The 17,574-nt window shown below is 43.5% G+C and overlaps 1 long non-coding RNA gene across 2 annotated transcripts in view; it reads right to left on the bottom strand.

Annotated features, from left to right (window-relative positions):
• Nucleotides 1–17,574, bottom strand: part of LOC137517747 (uncharacterized) — a 102,607-nt gene that overhangs the window by 12,277 nt on the left and 72,756 nt on the right. The window contains exons 3-4 of one of the 2 annotated variants that reach the window (XR_011020646.1): nt 12,550–12,617; nt 11,203–11,271 (exon numbers count right to left, since the gene is read on the bottom strand). This is a non-coding gene — a long non-coding RNA (uncharacterized lncRNA). Of the gene's footprint in view, nt 1–11,202; nt 11,272–12,549; nt 12,618–17,574 lie in introns of those variants that run through there. The other variant, XR_011020645.1, reaches the window with a different exon arrangement.

The following is a 17,574-nucleotide window of genomic DNA, read 5'->3' as shown; positions in this document are numbered from 1 at the left end:
GTATTGCACCAGTTGATTCATGTATGTACAATATGTAATGCACCAGTTGATGGAGGGTGGCACTTTTGTGTCTCAGCCTTGGGTGCTGGAGGACCTTGTCCTGGCTCTGGAAATCAGTGTGGGACGTCTGGGGTGGGAGGGATGGAGCGTGGCACTTTTGTGTCTTAGCCTTGGGTGCTGGAGGACCTTGTCCTGGCTCTGGAAATCAGTGTGGGACGTCTGGGGTGGAAGGGATGGAGGGTGGCACTTTTGTGTCTCAGCCTTGGGTGCCGGAGGACCTTGTCCTGGTTCTGGAAATCAGTGTGTGACGGCTGGGGTGGGAGGGATGGAGGGTGGCACTTTGGTGTCTCAGCCTTGGGTGCTGGAGGACCTTGTCTCGGCTCTTGAAATCAGTGTTTTGGCGGCTGGGGTGTTGGAGGGAGGGGGCGCACTTTTGTGTCTCAGCCTTGGGTGATGGAGGATCTTGTCCTGGCTCTGGCAATCAGTGTGTGACGTCTGGGGTGGGAGGGATGGAGGGGCGCACTTTGGTGTCTCAGCCTTGGGTGCCGGAGGACCTTGTCCCGGCCCTGGAAATCAGTGTGGGACGTCTGGGGTGGGAGGGATGGAGGGTGGCACTTTTGTGTCTCAGCCTTGGGTGCCGGAGGACCTTGTCCCGGCCCTGGAAATCAGTGTGGGACGTCTGGGGTGGGAGGGATGGAGGGTGGCACTTTGGTGTCTCAGCCTTGGGTGCTGGAGGACCATGTCCTGACTCTGGCAATCAGTGTGTGACGTCTGCGGTAGGAGGGATGGAGGGTGGCACTTTTGTGTCTCAGCCTTGGGTGCTGGAGGACCATGTCCTGGCTCTGGCAATCAGTGTGTGACGTCTGGGGTGGGAGGGATGGAGGGTGGCACTTTTGTGTCTCAGCCTTGGGTGCTGGAGGACCTTGTCCTGGCTCTGGAAATCAGTGTGGGACGTCTGGGGTGGGAGGGTTGGAGCGTGGCACTTTTGTGTCTTAGCCTTGGGTGCTGGAGGACCTTGTCCTGGCTCTGGAAATCAGTGTGGGACGTCTGGGGTGGGAGGGATGGAGGGTGGCACTTTTGTGTCTCAGCCTTGGGTGCCGGAGGACCTTGTCCTGGTTCTGGAAATCAGTGTGTGACGGCTGGGGTGGGAGGGATGGAGGGTGGCACTTTGGTGTCTCAGCCTTGGGTGCTGGAGGACCTTGTCTTGGCTCTTGAAATCAGTGTTTCGACGGCTGGGGTGTTGGAGGGAGGGGGCGCACTTTTGTGTCTCAGCCTTGGGTGATGGAGGATCTTGTCCTGGCTCTGGCAATCAGTGTGTGACGTCTGGGGTGGGAGGGATGGAGGGGCGCACTTTGGTGTCTCAGCCTTGGGGGCTGGAGGACCTTGTCTCGGCTCTGGTTACAACCCTGCTTGCACAAGTTCGAAACCTTTCCTGCTCTACGCAAGACTATAAATGAAAACATTCTCTGATGTTCCAGCTTTACTAAACTGCTTGATAATTTACAAATTCTGGCACTGAATTAGTATTTACAAGCTGAAGTAATGCCCACTAACAAAATATGGCAAATCTGCTCTCCTGGCAGAAGTCAGAACATCCAGATTGTCATGATGGATCTCATCATTATTTTACCGATAGAACTAAAACTATTTCTAGCATTTTGCTCATGTCACAATTCGACTGCTTGAAATGCTCAACTAAATTTTTTTAGCAACTCTATAAAGAAGGTTTTTTTGATTTTTCCCTTTAGGCCCCTTTTACACTTGCATTGTAAACCTGTGTTGCGTTATCCTGTTTTACCGCAGGGTAACGCAATGACAATGCAAGGCAATGGAGGCTGGCACACTTAGCGCGTTGCATTGCACCAGAAGTGCCCAATCCACCATCGAACTGACGCAGGAGCAACAGCGGAAGTAATGTAAGTCAATGGGCAACGCATACCTTTTAAAAAGGTTGGCGGTGGCGTTGCCGCATGCATGCGTAGAACGACGGACTATGACTGGAATCCTAGTGATGTACTTCCTGTCTAGCAGGAAGTACGTCACTGAGCGTCACGTCAGTGCACTCTGCCGCTGGGTCATATGTGGGGGCGGGGCATCGTACCGCAAATGCACATTTCAAGTGTAAAACCAGCCTGCATGAAATAAGTGGGGAAAACAACGTTTCGAAGCAAAATTTCCATCAGAGTTTCCCAACACACGGTAATATGTAAAATGTAAATATCGCCTGCCAGAAATGATCTAAGTAACAATGGAACCTCGGCTCCTCAGGCATCAGTAGTGCCAGAGATGTTTCTTTTATTGCAGTGCGTTTTACAGAATATTCTTTCTTTGTTCAAACAGCCTACATCACCTTTATCAGCTCAGGAGATCAACAATACTAAAGGAATAATCCTGCGCTTCTCTCTCAGAAGAAATGTGGGTCATCAATCATTACAGAAGAAAGAGGGAAGGCTGAATGATAAAGGAGAGATAATGTGCCGCATAAAGAGACTGGGCATGTGATTACACATTCATGTTGAAGTAGCCAGCGGTTTACTTAAGGCATGTGCTTCATGAATCTGTCAAACAGTGGATAAATGGGCCAAACAGCGAGCATACATCACTTGAAGTGTTAACATTATGGTAATTTGGAAAACCGGAATGCATTGTGTTGCTTCCTGCGGAAGATGTATCTGAGCCAAATTCATCCCTGTGTCTAAATGCTGCAAATATACCTGAACTGGGGTAGTAATGAACTTTAAGGAACAAACTCCTGCTTTAAAAAAAAGTGTCTGAAAGGGTTAATAGAATTTCACTTCGTTCTGCAGCCTTGTCTGTCACTATGTTAATGCTGCAGTGAGTGAAATTGTTCTCTGACTACTAAGTAGAGGAGATTAAGGCTATAACAACTACAGCAGACAGCTTCTATGTGCAAGCTTCATCAATTGTTACATAGTTACATAGTTATTTGGGTTGAAAAAAGACATACGTCCATCAAGTTTAACCAATTAATAAAGTACAACGCTAGTCTGCACCCTCAAATATGCCTGTTGCTACACTGGAAGGCACAAAACCGTTACAAGGCATGGTCCAATAAGCCCCAAAAGGGAAAATCAATACCACCGAGATCAACACTACCGGGAGCAACACCAGCAGATCAACACCACCGGGAATTACTTAGCCATGGATATCTTTCAACACAAGGAAAGCATATAAGTCCCCCTTAAACGTAGATATAGAATTTGCCATTTCCCTTTGCATCCCAAAATTTTATTTGCCTTAGTTGCAGTAGCTTGGCATTGAATATGATCACTCAACTTGCTGTACTCCTAAGCCCTTCTCCAAGTTTGATGTCCCCATTTGTATACCGTTTATTTTTTATGGTGCTAGATCATTGGCACAACTGTAATTCATGACTTTACATTTTTCTGTATCTCATATATACTTGCCTTATGCAGTGGATGGATGAGCAAAGTAGAGGAAGAAAACTGTCCATGTACTTAAAATTGGCAGACTAGTAGCTCAGAAGCATAGAAGTGGTGGGCAGTTCACTTGGTATAAAGCAGTTCTGTCTAACTGGTGGCCCACAGGAAACATCTGACCCAACAGAGCTCTTACTGCAGCCCAGGCACCGCTTGCTTAGTCCGGAGCATTGTGCCCTGTCCCATGTATCCCGCCCCCCATCCTTGTCCAGAATGCAGAGCAGGAATGATTCCACCCCCTTAGTTCCACCTCCTCCAATCCAGCCACTCATCCACCCACTGTGGGCAGGAACGACAATTCCCATCCTTTCCACACTTGCACGCATGGTAGATCATTCTGAAATACTTAAGGGCCTTGTGTTACTCTGGCCTGCTTAATTGTTATTATTTTTTCTTATTATTTATGTTGCACCAACATCTTCTGTAGCCCTGTACATAGTACAAAACAAAAAGTGGAGCGCATTCATAAATGAAAAGTTCCTTGTTACCTCTCGCCCGCAACTCTACAGGGAGGGAGGGGGGGAGGAGAGGAAACCGACCTATTGGCGTGCCAGATGTACAGCTGTACATAGTTTGTCCAGTGCTGATCTAGAGGGTAGTGTGGTGGAGAGACTAGGGGAAGGGGAGGAGACTAAGGGGTTAGTGGATATGACAGTGAGCCTCAAATTGAGTTTCCTGGCTCAGAGCACTGAGCATGATGGACAGACTGTGTGAAAGAGTTCCAAAGGAGAGGTAACATATGTGAGAAGTCCTGAAAACTTATACAGTAATATATGATTTTTCATTTACATTTGGGAATCTTTATTGATATAAGAGCAAAAGCATGTACTGGAGCCTGCAATGACTTGAATATGCAGCATCTGTTCCTGGGTTGGTAGGCCTGATACATGCATGAGGCTGTGTATTTTGGTTCCACTTAAAAAATCTCTACACAGATTTTTATCTGAAATATTACATTAGGTAAATAGAAAAAAGTGGAAGCCCGCATAAGATTGAGGAATTCCCCTTAATATGTTTGTGCTATATGTATTTGTCTGCTATTATACAGGCACACTGGTGCTTGCCTGACGGGGACACATAACCACAGGTTCAAAAATCACAGAGTGGAGCTGGAATAGACACAGGTTGTAGACAACTTTTCTACTGAATCCAGGAAGGGAAGAATGTAGGAGGAATGAGATGCAATGGCTGTGCTATTTATAGTTTCTTATATTGCCCTGTATGATAGTCCAAGAATTAAGGAGGGTTTTAGGTTAAAAGACAAAAATTAACATGGAGCCCATTATATTTAAATCTGTGGCCTCCACCATCCCTGAATAGTGGTCCCCTGAGAAGCTCAGGGTCCTGAGAAATTGCCCAGTTTACCCCATTAATGCTCTGGTACCTCCCAGAACAACAATGTCACTTTGAGTCAGTGGATGTTTGCTAGGATGAGAAGCTATTCCCAGAAAACCAACAAGAGGACTTCCCTGAGGAAACTTCTCCACTATCCACAAAATGGACATGGACAATCTGATGGACAGAATCAACTCCAAGGGCTCTGACTGAAAAAGCTCTGCATACATACAGTAGGTTGGACTGGAGTTAGTTCACAATCCAGCTGCTCTTTTCCATGCAGTCCCGTGCATGCAGATCATGAATATGAAGCATGCCCACAAGGGCCACCATGAATTATATACAAAGGAAAATGGGAAGATAGCACACTCACATAATGGTGGCCACTAATGATCCAATCTTTTTCATCCAATCTTACTATTTCTATGTAATATAAGGGACCGCCTAAATTATCCATTCAACATTTTTACTCAGTTTACACATATACTACATAGATTTTGTAAAATTGGATGAAAAAGATTGGATCATTAGTGGCCACTATAAGAAAGACACAGTCAGATCACCTGTGGCCGGGCAGCACAGGAGGCCCCTGCTTTGGGTGAGGCCCTAAGTACCCGCCTGGTTTGCCTGGACTAAGTAGTGCCCCTGAGTGAGAGGGTTATAGAGGCTGCCATATTTATTTCCTTTTAAACAATACCAGTTGCACACACATTTCCTCTGCATGCTAGTTCAAGGTCTATGGCTAAAGATTTCAAAGGCAAAAGATCAACCGTCCAGCCAGGCAATCTGCATTGTTTAAAGGAAATAAATATATCAGCCTCCATTTCCCTCTCACTTCAGGTGTTCTTTAAAGGACCACTCCAGGGAAAAAAAGTAAGCAGTTAAAATCTGTCAGAACTGACAGGTTTTGGACTAGCCCAACTCCTCGTGGGAGATTCTTAGGGTTTTCTTTATTTTCAAAAGCACTTAGTGAACTGCAGTTGCTCAGTCCAACTGCCAAACAAGTGTGCAGAGAACAGGTAGGGTGAGTGGCTTGCATCTTTGTATAGATCCTTTCCGGGGAGGGTGTTCTTTGTTTTCAAAAGCATTTCCTGAATGGCAGTTTAACTGCCAAAATAGTAAGATACCAGCCAGCCTCCCTACTCACTTGCACACAATTTTAGTTAGGCTTAGCAACTGCCGTTCAGGAAATGCTTTTGACAACTAAGAAAACCCTGAGAAATCCCCATGAGGAGACTAGTCCAAAACCTATTGGTTCTGTCAAATTGTAACTGCTTACTTTTTTCACTAGAGTGGTCATTTAATCACTGATGTTATTCTAAATAATTCAAGTTATAAAATAATCCAAATTAATAATGTTGCTGGAGTTTCTCTTTAACATGCCATCAAAAAGAACACAGGTAAAAGTCCTACAGCAGAGAGCAGACCCCAGCCAGGCTGACACTACAGGACAGGACAGTGCAGAAGATGAGGAGATAATACATCCAATACACTGAAATGTATTTTTTTCCCTTAGCACACTTTTCCCCTGTGATGTGCATCTATTGTTGTTTAGGCTATTTGCTGAAAGTACGTGCCATTTCTTCCTTGTCATGGAGACTAATGCTTTGGTACTTAGCACTTTTCAATGCATGATTACACAAAGAGCTAGTGGAGAATATAATTCAGTATAAGGGAACATTTATGGGGAGCGCCACATCTGTGAAATGGCTCCAAGTCATCCGCTAGTTAAAGCCTAGATTAATAATTAAAATGTCTGCGGACTGCAGAAAGCTGAAAGTTGATTACTCTGAAATGTAGATTAATGGGCGTAATAATCTGCAGACTGTTTCAAAAGTGATTTAAGCTTTATTTGCCGAGTGTAACTTTTATAGGGCCGCTCGTACACAAGTAATACATCACATAAATGAGGGCTTTACATTTAGAATAACTAGTCTCAGGCGTGTAATGACTGGTTAAGCTTCATCCAAAACACAATATTTCCTTAATGCCTGTGTTACGTGAAAGCAGAGCAGAGATTCTTTTTAAAGAGTAACATTAACTTTTGAGGCTCAGCCTGCTGTTGGAGAAAATGTAAAGAGCAGGCTGAGCGGAAAACAAACTTTATTTAATTTGTACATAGACCAAAGGTGAAATATCAGTAGGGAATTAGTTTAAAGGACCACTATCGCAAAAAATGTAACATTTAAAATACATGTAAACACACACAAATAAGTATCTTTCTTTCAGAGTAAAATGAGCTATAAATTAATTGTCTCCTATGTTGCTGTCATTTACAGTAGTTAGTAGATATCTGTAAGTGACAGGCATAGTAAGTGACACGCAAGTGGACACCTATGCCTGGCTACTTATACTGTGGGCATCTATACCTGGCTACCTATAATGAGGGCACCTATTCCAGGTTACCTATACTGGGGCACCTATACCTGGCTACCTGTACTGGGGCCAAAGTACCTGGCTACCTATACTGGGGGCACCTATGCCTGGCTACCTATACTGGAGCACCTATGCCTGGCTACCTATAGTGGAGCACCTATGCCTGACTACCAGTATCTAGCTACCTTTACTGGGGTCACCTATGCTTGGCTACCTATACTGGGGCACCTATGTCTGGCTAACTATACTGGGGGTACCTATGCCTGGCTATATTTACTGGGGGCACCTATGCCTGGCTACCTATACTGGGGCACCTATGCCTGGCTACCTATACTGGGGGAACCTATACCTGACTACCAGTACCTGGCTACCTATACTGGGGGTACCTATGCCTGGCTACCTATACTGGGGCACCTATGTCTGGCTACCTATACTGGTGAAACCTATACCTGACTACCAGTATCTAGCTACCTATACTGGGGCACCTATGCCTGGCTACCTATACTGGGGCACCTATGCTTGGCTAACTATACTGGGGGTACCTACGCCTGGCTATCTTTACTAGGGGAACCTATGCCTCGCTACCTATACTGGGGGTACCTATACCTGGCTACCTGTACTGAGGGTACTTATGCCTGGCTACCTGTACTGGGGCACCTATGCCTGGCTACCTATACTGGGGGCACATATGCCTGGCTTCCTATACTGAGGGCACCTATACCTGGATACCTACACTGAGGGAGCATGTACCTGGCTACCTTTACTGGGAGCACCTATGCCTGGCTACCTATACTAAGGGTACCTATGCCTGGCTTCCTATACTGGGGGCACCTATGCCTGGATTCCTATACTGGGGCACCTATGCCTGGCGAACTATACTGGGGGTACCTATGCCTGGCTATCTTTACTGGGGGCACCTATGCCTCGCTACCTATACTGGGGGTACCTATACCTGGCTACCTGTACTGGGGTACCTATGCCTGGCTATCTGTACTAGGGCACCTATGCCTGGCCACCTATACTGGTGGCACATATGCCTGGCTTCCTATACTTAGGGCACCTATACCTGGATACCTACACTGAGGGAGCATGTACCTGGCTACCTATACTGGGGGTACCTATGTCTGGCTACCTATACTGGGGCAACTATGCCTTGCTACCTCTACTTGGGGCACCTATACCTGGATACCTGTACTGGAGCACCTATATCTGGCTACCTTTACTGGGAGCACCTATGCCAGGCTACCTACACTGGGGCACATATACCTGGCCACCTGTACTGGAGCACCTATACCTGGCTACCTATACTGGGGGCACCTATGGCTGGCTACCTATACTGGGGGCACCTATGGCTGGCTACCTATACTGGGGGCACCTATGCCTGGCTACCTATACTTGGGGCACCTATACCTGGATACCTGTACTGGAGCACCTATATCTGGCTACCTTTACTGGGAGCACCTATGCCAGACTACCTACACTGGGGCACATATACCTGGCCACCTGTACTGGAGCACCTATACCTTGCTACCTATACTGGGGGCACCTATGGCTGGCAACCTATACTGAGGGCACCTATGCTTGTCTGCCTATACTGAGGGCACCTGTGCCTGGCTTCCTGTACTCGGGGCACCTATACCTGAATACCTATACTGAGGGAACCTGTACCTGGCCACCTATACTGGGGGACTAAGGTAACTGTTGACTTGAAATTGCCCTGGAACTGTGTTTCATATATTTGTTTTCAGTTTAAAGACTGGATCTGTAAGATTGCATTCTAAACAGCAGCTGTGGCAGATGTGAAATCAGCTTTATTCTGAAGCAAAACAAAGATGAATAAGACCCTTTAAAGTTTCAGCACCAAAATGCTATCAACAGTTTTTTCCCAGTCAGAAAACAGTGTTTTGCCTTCTATTCACGGTACTTTTTTGGATATCTAATGGATATCAATTTAACTTTCTGTTTGTTTGCCTCATTTGCATAGATATAAGAACTAGTTTTTGACAAGTGCTGTACTGGAAAACTGAAAAACTCTTCAGACAATGGCCTCAATTCACTAAGATCATGCTGGAGATAAAAAGGCAAGAGAAAACTTACCTCCACACAGTGAGAGAGTTATCTTATCTCTTCATTCCTTACGTTACCTCTTCTGTAGTTAATTTACCTCCTCTGTAGTTATTTTCACACGCAGTTAATTAACAGCCTGTCTTTAACTCTGGAGTTATTTTAAGGATTGGAGAGTTAACTTAAAGACAGAAGAGTTAACTTTAGGTTTGCCTGAGGTAAAATGTTTCATAAATACGACATGCCTTATCACCATGGTAACAACTCTAGAAACGTTATTAAAGACAGGAGATACGCTTAGTGAATTGAGGACAAAGTCTTAGTAGAACTAGTACTATGGCCTCAATTCACTAAGCTTATCTCCTGTCTTTAATAACTCTTCTAGAGTTGTTACCATGGTGATAAGGCATGTAGTATTCAGGAAACATTTTACCTCAGGCAAACCTAAAGTTAACTCTTCTGTCTTTAAGTTAACTCTTTAATCCTTAAAATAACTCCAGAGTTAAAGACGGGCTGTTCATTAACTGCGTGTGAAAATAACTACAGAGGAGGTAAATTAACTACAGAGGAGGTAAATTAACTACAGAGGAGGTAACTTAAGAAATGAAGAGATAAAATAACTCTCTCGCTATGTGGAGGTAAGTTTTCTCTTGCCTTATTATCTCCAGCACGATCTTAGTGAATTGAGGCCAATGTGTGCTATGTTTATCTCATCATGTCACGCGTCAGGTAAGGTAACCTTTAACACCTGCTATGAATTAACAAATGCCTGAAGGTTAGGATGATTGATTTGTACTATGTATCGGTATGTATCTATGATGGAAGCTATGAATGCAAATATGGATATTGGAAAACAATATAATATACCCAGAATTTAGGAAAGCTTTCGACAATACAGTACTCCCTAAAGCCTGGTCCAGAAGCTGAGAATGCAAGGGAAAGGGGAGAATGTGTGTACATGGATAGAGAACTGATTGAAAGAAAAGAAGGCAAACAGAAGTAGTACATTGATTATATGCTGAATGGGTTTACAACAGGGTTCTGCAAGGGGCAGTGTTTAGTCCAGTTCTCTTTAATGTATGTAATTACCTAGTAGATGAAAAGAAAGCAATGTTGTCATTTTTACAAATGATAAAAAATGATGTATAATTATCAATGCTCGCTCAGCAGGATGGTTAAATACTATAAATGGATCTTGACAGGATGGCTATATGAGGAGGAGAGAATGACAGCTGAAATGTAATGTTGATAAATGTAAGGACTTGCATCCTAGCTGTGCCAAAGGCATAGCATCATGTAAATAGCCGAGGGCACAGGCAGTGGCGTAACAATCAGGGGTGCAGAGGTGGTGACCCCATCGGGGCCCCTGTACCTGAGGGGCCCTCCTTCAGTCACTGTATTAGATCTCAATTGGTGTTATGTTGGTAATAATCACTTATATGTGTTTTGAATATTGGTAATCATTAACAAACTGTTCATCTCCCTAAATACATGTCTCTGGCACTGTGGTTGGCCTTGGCAGCTCAATATCAATTGTTTTGTATAGAGCGCTTGGGGGCCCCAATGTAAAACTCGCACTGGGGCCCATAGCTCCCTAGCTGTGCCACTGGGCACAGGACTTGGATAAGGACTTGGGAGTACAGTTTGATATACAGTAAAGTATACTTGACCCAAGGAAAAGCTGCCTAAGTAGGTATTTTCAATGAGTAATTTAGAGGGTTTGGGGGAAACAGACAACGAGCAGAGGTATGTGGATCCAGCATGAGTATACCTTGGTGCTTTCCTTAAGCAGCTTTGGGTCAGGTTTCCATCAAAGGACCACTATCGTAAAAAAAAATTGTAAAATGTAAAATACATAAAAAAATTGTAAAATGTAAAATACATAAAAACATATAGATACAAAGTACATTTTTGTTTCCAAAGCAAAATGTGCTATAAATTACTTTTCTCTGATGTTTCTGCTACTTACAGGAGGTAATAGAATCTGACAAAAATGACAGGTTTTGGACCAGCATATCTCCTCATGGGTGGACAACTATTGTGAAAAATTGTAACATGTAAAATACATCAAAACATATAAATACAACTTTGTTTCCAAAGCAAAATGTGCTATAAATTACTTTTCTCCTATGTTGCTGTTACTTACAGCTGGTAGTAGAATCTGACAAAAATGACAGTTTGGAGTAGTACACAGTTTTGGAGTAGCACATCTCGTCATGGGTGGACAACTATTGTGAAAAATTGTAACATGTAAAATACATAAAACATATAAATAAAAAGTACATTTCCACAGAGTCAGATGTGCTATAAATTACTTTTTGCCTATGTTCCTGTCACTTACAGTAGGTAGTAGAAATGTAACAACACTGACAGGTTTTGGACTAGCCCAATTCCTCATGGGGGTTCTCGGGGTTTTCTTTATTTCAAAAGCACTTAGTGAACTGCAGTTGCTCAGTCCAACTGCCAAACAAGTGTGCAGCGAACAGGTGGGTGAGCGGTTTGCATCTTTGTATACTGTAGATCCTTTCCAGGGAGTGCTTTTGTTAAGAATAAAGGAAATACTAAGAATCCCACGTGAAGAGATGGACTAGTCAAAAACCTGACAGTCAGATTTCTACTAACTACTGTAAGTGACAGCAACATAGGAGAAAGGTAATTTACAGCTCATTTTACTCTTGAAGAAATGTACTTCTTATTTCTATTTGTTTATATATACTCAATTGTACATTTCACAATTTTTTGTGTTAGTGGTCCTTTAAGGAACGATGACTATATTCAATGCCAATCAGCTGAAGGAAATACATTTCTCTAATGCATAAAAAAGGAACTGTTGTCTCTGTATATTTCACTTGTGATGTCACATTTAGAATATGGAACACAGTTCTGGGCACTGCACTGCAAGCTCCTACAAGCTACACTGAAGCTTGGAACATTAATACAGTAGATTAAAATAGTGAAGCCAAGCTTGACATAATGTGGAAATATTATTTTAATGATTACATTTTCAGTGCAAAAACAGCCTTCATGCCCCACTGCAGCTGCATAACGGTAATTACCAATCTACTCACTGATGAGCAACATCACATAAAACTGTGAATCGGAATGCTTGTATACCCATTTCTAAATAAGCAGCAAGTCTTTATTTACAGAATCGATTCACGCCGTTACATGCATCAGTTGCATCAACACCATTTTTAATCTATCTCATCCTTGTAGGTTTCAATATTAAAGTTTACCCGAGGCGACATGTGACATGATGAGATAAACATGTGTATATTCAATAGAAAATGTTTTAATAACCAGGTTGTTTTACTTGTATTTTGCGGCTTGAATATGTTCATTCTTCAGGCATGCAAGTGACAGCTTCTGTCTTGTCGGTACCTTGTTGAGAATATAGTAAACATCACTGATAAACAGATTAAAGCCATAAACGTTTTCCTGGCAGAATACAACTTCTGAGAGAAGAATGAGATTTAAAAAAATGACAATAGTTCATGTATTTTAACTCCAGGGCCCATATGCAATTCACTTTTTCACCTAAGTTTTCTCGTAGGTGATATTTTTACATTTTTCAATAAAATGCCTTTTAAGCCACCAGCAAGCAAGAAAATACTTTTGATAGTACTTTTGCACTTACTTCTCAGTACTTTTTTAGTTGAAAAGTGCTGGAAAATTATTTAAAACCGAAAATGAAAAATTATCTCCTAGGAGAAAAGGTAGGAGAAAACTGGAATTGCATATGGGCCTGGGACACTTAATAGACTGCCACTGAGCAGAGGCAACAAAACATTCAATCTACGGTACTTTGTAAATGTTTAAGTATAAAATAAAACCATGTGGTAACTAAAAAAACGTCATTTCAGGAGGAGAGGGATAAATGCAATTATTTATCTCATCAGTTTATTTGCACCTCGGAATCACTTTAAAGTACAGTGCCCACCTGAACTGAGAGGGATATGGAGGCTGCTATATTAAACAATATAAGTTGCTTGGCTGTCATGCTGATCTCTTGGGCTGCAGTAGTGTCTGAAACACACACCTGAAAAAAAAGCATGTGGCTAATTTAGACCACCTGGTCTGCATCTGATTTGCATGCTTATTTTGGGCATATGGCTAAAAGCATTAGAGGCAGAGGATCAACAGCATAGCCAGGCATTTTGCATTGTTTGAGGCTGCTTTCACAGTGAGACGTTAAAGGCGCAGGTTAGTGCAGCCTGTAACGCAGCCCACCGCACAGTAATGAAAAATCAATGGGCTGTTCACAGTGCCCACGTTGCGTTACATTGTAACGCAGGACGTCAGTTGAATGTGCTGCATGCTGTGCGTTATGCGCGGCTAAGCCGCGTTAGACTGTGCGCACATGCTCAATAGTGTTGGAAGAGGAGGTCTTCCCTCCTCCTCCTCGGCCAGCCACATGGCTAATTAATATTCACTGCACGTTGTGACGTGCAGTGTTTACTTCCTGGAGAGCCGCCCTATGCGGGACCACGTGATGCCGCATGCGTCCAAGAGTATGCACCATGGCATCACGGCATCACAGGACGTGTGAAGAGCCGCTTAACGCGGCTCAATGTAACGTCCAGCTACAACCCCACTATGCGTTGCGTTAGGTGCACGTTATGCGACCTTAACGTAACACCTAACGCAACGTCTTAGTGGGAAAGTAGCCTAAAAGGAAATAAATATGGCAGCCTCCACATCCCTCTCATTTCAGGTGTGCTTTAAGTAACTATGAAAAATAATGTTTACAGTGAAATTTTCCGATAGGACATGTTGTAAAAATCTTTATATTCAATCTAACGGAATAATCGATTGAAATTATCTAATAAAAAAAATGAAAAATTGTACCATGTATGGGCACCATAAGGTAGACATATTTCTTTCCTCCTAGCCCACCCCTTGCTTTTCCCAATAACTGCAGTACATTTTATGAAAATTCATTTTTACAAAACTTCTACACAAAAATATTAAAGTTTCATGAATTTTACAGCAAATCATTTTGTTTCTATGTTTTGTGTTTACAAAATAACAGCTATAAAATCATTATACTCCATGAACCACCTTGTGAGATGCCAGCCAGTGGAAGTAGCAGATGCAAAGTATGAATCCTTTCACTTATTTTCATGCTAGATTGAAGCTAAAACTCTGATAAGAACTTGCTAAATCAGTGTTTGTTTCTCACTTGATTTACTTGCCTTTTTCCCCTTTCTACTGAGCTTTTGTTTTCCTCTGCACTGCCACCATTTCTAATTGTGATTTACAGAGAAATCTGGCTAGTGTATATAATCATTTCCATGCAGCTGTTTCCCAGAAGCTATTTACGCATTCACCCAATACACAATACCGGGACGTCAGTTAAGTTTAATAGATTTACTCATGCTTACGATAACTATTGTATAATGTAGTATACAGCTGCAACATTAGCTGCCTGTAATTCAGCTACACAACCTTTTTGAGGGGGGGATCAACAGATGTCTAATAGATGCCAATGCTACGTATCGATAATCGGTTGTCCAGGCAGTGAGTTAGGGCTCGTTTCCACTAGTGCGGTGCGAATCCCTGGGATTCCACCGCTGACGAAATCGCATGCGGATGCGATTCCGCGTGCGTTTTTTGCCGCGAATTCGCATGCGATTTCGCATAGGCAGGGTCTATGCGAATTTAACCATGTCACTGCCTGAGTCAATTTGTATTACTTTTCATGCGAATTCGCACGCGAATTCGCGGCAAAAAACGCACGTGCGTTTTCCCTATTAAATACATGGGCTGCGATTCGCCTGCATTCCTCACGCAGGCGAATTCTGCAGGCCCTACTGTGCAGAAAAATCCTGCACAGAAAAACGCACGAAAACAATGACAAGTGGAAACAGTCCCATCCACTTTCATTGCCTATGCGAATTCGCATGCAGGCCACGCATGCGAATTCGCCCTAGTGGAAACGGGCCCTTAGGCATCCAATTTGGTACTAGCAATTGATCAGCTACTAGGAAGGGATCAATTAGAGGAGCCAATCATTTACTTTGTAAACACTCTGGCGATATATTTTCTGGTCGTTCAGGCAAGGGGGGGGGGGGGGGGTTTAGTGTTAGGTATTAGGAGGGGGAGGTTAGTGCAGTAGGAGGGGTAGTTAGTATTAGGCGTTAAGTGGGGAGGGGATCAGTGTTAGCAATTAGGAGGTAAGGGTTAGTGTGTGAATGGGTGCCAGGTAAGTGTAGAGTACAGGGACGGGCAAACTTTGTAAGGATAGGGTCACATTCTTCTTGAATGCGGCTTGCTGTTACAGCAGCTCGCTCTCTCTCACCCTCCTCTCCTGCCTCCCAGGAGAATGGCAGGGAAGGACTGGATATAACTCAACCTATCACACTATCCAACGGCGATCTCCATCAGGTGTCACGGTGCTACATAATGATGGCAGGTCACATGACGCCGCTGTTAGCATGGATATTGCCGCTGGAGAGTGGGAAAGGGTGAGCTGACCTTCTTGTACGTGTTCTGCACATATTGTTCTAAGGACGGCAGGAGGGAGAAGGGAAGAGAAGCAGAAGCTGGCCCTTTATTGACGGGCCAGCTTCATCTTGCCTATGGGCCTAATTCGGCCTGCCTGCCGTAGTTTGCCCTTAGCTGGTATAGTAAAATATCATTGATGTAAATTACTGATATTTTTACTAGCAACACAACCTGGTGCCCAACTTACGCGGTGACACTGCTACACATACCTATTTTTTTATACCTTTGGATAGAGCAGAAAAGGTATTGGACCTTGCTAAATTTTTACTGCTGTCTCTGTCCCTGCTTGGGAAATGTACTCTTTCTTCTGATCCTCACTGACTTGAGAAGTGAGGGAAAAATCTATCCAAATGAAACCAAGACAGCAGCAGAAATCTGACCAATGTTTTTATGCTAGAGTTGCGCTTAAAATAGAACTGGCCAAAGGATAATTCTTTTGTAAAGATATTAAAGATGATTTTCCAGTTATTACAGTTCCACAGGGCTGCACTACAAAGCCATTTTATTTTTATTTCCTTTCGTCTTGCTTCATTATGTTTAAAACCTTTTTCATTTTTAATCGTAAATATGAACTGCAAACAGTAAATTTTTCATGATGACCTCCTGGAAGCCACAGCATAGCCTCTAGAATTCTCATTGTTTTTATTTTTTGCTTTGGCGAGTGCAGAATAATACTATAATAATAACAATAGTGACAAAAACTATTTCCAGATAGCTTTCTATATTGTTTTTGGCTCTGCTCATATTGTTGTACAAGATAGTAACTGAATCCTGTAATTACTTATTGTACAGAAATTCTCCTCAAGAATAATTCATGAACTAGTAGATGGTCAACCAGATTAGGTGTGTGGTGTGCACAGGGCTTATTTATAAAGAATGTCTACTCTTTGTCAGAGTAGTATTGTGAAGGGTCAGATGAACTGGGCAGTGCTGGATGCTGATATTTTATTACAGACGTACCCAGTTCACTAACCTCACAGTAACCTTCTGTCAGGCTTGGTGTCAGACTTGTCTGATATTTGCTATATGACAGGATGTATGCACAATAACTGACACTTACTAGCCTAGTCCTAACACCTGCTGTTAAATCCCTGCCAAACTTAAACTTGCCCTGCAGGTAGGTGATTTACATACACACTGACAGATAGCAGAATAACAGAACAAAGTGTAAGCAGATATTTATGAGCAGAGTAGTCCAGATGAAGATCGTTTTCCAAAGGAGTAGTCAGACAGGCTGAAGTCGTGGCAGGCAGCAGTCAGGGGTAATCCAATATACAAGCCGAGGTCAGGAGTCCAGAGATCAGGATCGTCAGGGAACAGGCCGGAGTCGTGGCAGGCAGCAGACAGGGGTAATCCAATATACAAGCCGAGGTCGGGAGTCCAGAGATCAGGATCGTCAGGGAAAAGGCCGGAGTCGTGGCAGGCAGCAGACAGGGGTAATCCAATATACAAGCCGAGGTCAGGAGTCCAGAGATCAGGATCGTCAGGGAACAGGCCGAAGTCATGGCAGGCAGCAGACAGGGGTAATCCAATATACAAGCCGAGGTCAGGAGTCCAGAGATCAGGATCGTCAGGGAACAGGCCGGGTCACAACGAGGAATCAGAACTGCAGAAAATGAACAAATATCACAGCAGCAGGCGAGAGCAGCGCTCAGCTACAAGCCCAATAGAGGCTATCACGGGCGAAGACTCAAACATCATATACTAGCAAAATCCAATAGCGGCAAGGGGAATTCAAAACTAACCACTCAGGATGCGGCATGTCAGCAGTCAGCTGACACGCCGGTGAGCATGTGATCAATGTTAACCTCGGCGGAGCGCGTACTGAGGA

The sequence above is a fragment of the Hyperolius riggenbachi genome, chromosome 5 (genome assembly GCF_040937935.1).
Source record: "Hyperolius riggenbachi isolate aHypRig1 chromosome 5, aHypRig1.pri, whole genome shotgun sequence".
Classification (NCBI taxonomy): domain Eukaryota; kingdom Metazoa; phylum Chordata; class Amphibia; order Anura; family Hyperoliidae; genus Hyperolius; species Hyperolius riggenbachi.
This window is presented reverse-complemented; position numbering and strand designations above follow the sequence as displayed.